General features: G+C 40.2%; 1 pseudogene; it reads right to left on the bottom strand.

The window, feature by feature from the left end:
- Window positions 1-281: 281 nt before the first annotated feature.
- On the bottom strand, window positions 282-3085 carry LOC147878102 (uncharacterized; annotated as a pseudogene).
- Window positions 3086-3556: the final 471 nt, after the last annotated feature.

Below are 3556 nucleotides of genomic sequence, written 5' to 3'. Positions count from 1 at the left end.
TAATCTCACACACACACACGCATGTGTGCGTGATTTGTAAGCTAGTTGAGTTACTTGACAACAATTCCTAACATATACTTAGTATGGTATATGTGGTACATGTATACACATGGGTAATAAGGCACACACATATATATATGCACACATGGAAATGGTTACATACACACACATGTACCAAGTTTTGGACCAAAATAGTAGTATATTAATGATGAAATGGATACAAAACATGTGGCAATACATGAAAAGGTGCAAGGTTAGGAAGCCCTCGTTAGAGGAAAAATTTAAATGATCCTATTATTTACATCAAAGTCTGCATCTTCAGCCAAGTCCATGATGCCAAATAAGTCTATCTCTAATTCTATTCCCAAGTCACCTATATCATCTGGGTCTACACTAGTTAAGACTTCGTCCTCTCCACCCTGAGCTTCAATATTAGCAGGTGATTGATCTTCGTCTTCATCCACAATGTTGTGTTGCCCATCCTCTTCTTCTCCTCTTCTTACATATTGCCCTCTTCCTCTTCTCTCATACTAGCATCGGCATCAACAAGTGGATCAGTGGGCATCTTTGTATCCACATTCCCATCTTCATCAACAAGTGGATCAGTGGGAATCTTTGTATCCACATTCCCATCTTTGAAAATTTGATTGCCTCGAGGAGCGACTTGTATCACATACCACCATCTTGGATCACAACGCTTGGGATGAAAGACCACCTCACTACTACACACGGATCCTATTGCGATGTTTACGTACCGACGTTTAGCGTTAATCGTCGGTATGAAAAGCGGGTTCCGTAAAGCATCGCTATATAGCGACGCTTGCCAAAAGTATCTATGTAGCGACACTAATATACTATTTTATAGCGACGTTTTCCAGAGAGGTTTTTTTTTAAATATAGGCCTTAAAAGTTAGTTTTTTCCAATGACAATTTTTTTTTAATTTTCATACATGTTTGATCTCATAGAGAATTAAAAAATGAGAGCATGTACATCAAGCCTTTGAAGCTCATATATTCATGTCGAAGTTTGAGATGAGAAAAATCAATTAAGAGCATTTACATCAACTGTTTCATCTTGAGCCAAGTCTAAGGCGCCAAACAAGTCTATCTCCAACTCTATACCGAGTTGATCTCGTATATCATCATCGTACTCTAGCATCGTACGTTCATCTAAAAGTATTTGATCATCTTCTTCAATAAAGTGTGGTGATTCTTGATGATCGTTGTCTTCTTCCTCAATATCGTGATCTCCATCTTCCTCCCGTGTGATGTCATTATGCGCATCTTCCTCTTGGCTCATATGGTGATCTACATCTTCTTCACTAGATTCATCAATTGGATCCGGCATTGGTAGTGGCATCTCCATATCCACATCTCGATCTTCAAAAATTTGCTTACTTCATGGTGCAACTTGGATCACGTACCACCATCTTGGATCAGAATGATCCAGATGAAAAACCACCTATATTGAAGATGGGTGCCAAATGTCGTCAATTATATATATGAAATTATGCTCAAGTACATGTATCAATGGACTTTAAAAATGAAAGCTTCGATTAATTAAATCATTAGTATGCACCTGCTCACAGTGCTCGGGCGGAACAAAAGTATCACTTTCATCGGTCCAATGTTTGGTGGAGTCTATTGCAAAGAGACCGCTACTATCTTTGCTCACTGTCGCATGGGGACCGTTGTAAATAGTTCTAAACCATTTTACATCAAGAATGAAAATACTAAATCGTATGAAATCAACTTCATAGATGTCGCGTATGGTTCCACAATAATCCAACTGTGAGGAGAGAAGATTGGTATCCGAAGCACTTGCTCGGCTATCTTGTGTGAAGTTAGCCATGACTCCACAATCATACGTGACTTTCTTTGAATCGATGCGTTCCATGCGAAAATGTTATCCATATGACCATAATGCACTGTACTTTTTGTACTGTAAAAGAGCATCATTAAAACAATGAAGATGCATCTATTTTATAGCATATATTGCCACAAATAATTACTTAATTATGTCAAGAGGTAAGAAACTTACATGCACCATATATCCAGATGATAACTCTCGCTCGCGCTCGTTTATTGTCTCTCCATCACGTTTGGCTTTACGTAGAGCCAGTTGTAGCCAATCAAGTGACATGTGAGTAGGGAGAAGAGCCAGATCCCGTGGATATGGTTGTGATCGCCTATACACTACTCTGAATCTCGTCCTTGCATTTATTATTTCTGCTTTGGCCACTTCATATCTCACAATCCACTTCTGCATCTCAGGACTATTGAGGATACAAAACTTATTGAATTTCTCCATTTGCTCTTCGCTCATCTTTCTTTCAATCCCTTTTCCTTGGGGAACCTCGCCAACGATGTGATCATCATCCTTGTTATGCCAAGCTTGCGGCAAATCAGGATCCATGGATGTAAGAAACTCTGTGATATATACTAATGACTCTTGCACAAGCCATCCCTCTGCCATGCTTGCTTCTGGTCTTGCTCTTTGTCTTACAAATCCCTTTAAAGTTTTCATAAACCGCTCGAGAAAAAACATCCATCGACTATGAACAGTACCTGCTATAGCCACCTCATCAACTATGTACACAAGCAAGTGGACTTGAGTTGTCATAATGCTCGAGGGAAACTGCTTCTCAAGCAAGCATACGGCTTCGATGGATTCCACCTTAGCCTTCTCTATGCTCGATACGGAGATCTCTTTTTGAGATATCCACCTATTTCACATGTCCATGTAAGATATTCTCATAATCAGTCTACAGATTAATCAGCTTAAATTGAAGAAGATACATTCAATGCGATTTGATAGTAAGCATACCTCACAATACCACAGATCTTGAATATAGCATTTCTAACATCTTCTTGTAAGCACCCTTTTATTGTAATTGGGAGGATGAACTATCAAATCAACAATGAAGTCATGTCAACAATATAACATAATAATAATTACGCTAATGCATCCCGATTATCGGTACACTAATTCTACTTAGAATATCTATAAGACCTTGTGCCAATCATGGGACTTGAGCCCACTAAGCTTATTGTCCTTTGAAAATGCTCCTTTCAAGCAACGCATGTACCCTGTCGGTGTTTGAAAAGAGGCAATGTCTGCCTTGACCGCTGCCTCCTCCCTCGTAGAGAGGATCCACGTTGCTTTCGGGAGGACAACTTTTCCCGAAGCATGCACTTGGGGCCACAAAGGAGACATCCTATTCATAGCACGCAAGTCTTCTCGCACTCCTCTCGAGTCCTTGGAACCAACCAAGTGTGCCCAAATAGTAGACCCCACATTCTTGAAGATATGAATGGGATCCAAGAGATGATTGATTTTTAACTGACCCCAATAAGGAAGCTCGTGAAAGATCGATAGCCTCTTCATACCAGGAGGAGGTTCCTCTCCATTCGCCCTCCAAGCTTGAATCCAGTCACTTGCCTTCAAATATGATGGTGGTGGATCAAGCTGACCTCCACGTGCGAGATGGTCGAGCGGAAGGTATCAAGCATGACCTCCATAAACATTTTTCCTCATATGTTTGGAGTAGCGTGC

Source organism: Dipteris shenzhenensis, unplaced genomic scaffold, assembly GCF_047967505.1.
Source record: "Dipteris shenzhenensis isolate YYH24624 ecotype China unplaced genomic scaffold, Dip_SZ_1.0 scaf0560, whole genome shotgun sequence".
NCBI classification, from domain to species: Eukaryota; Viridiplantae; Streptophyta; class Polypodiopsida; order Gleicheniales; family Dipteridaceae; genus Dipteris; species Dipteris shenzhenensis.
The sequence above is the reverse complement of the archived record's forward strand: the minus strand, read 5'-3'. Positions and strand labels throughout refer to the sequence as shown.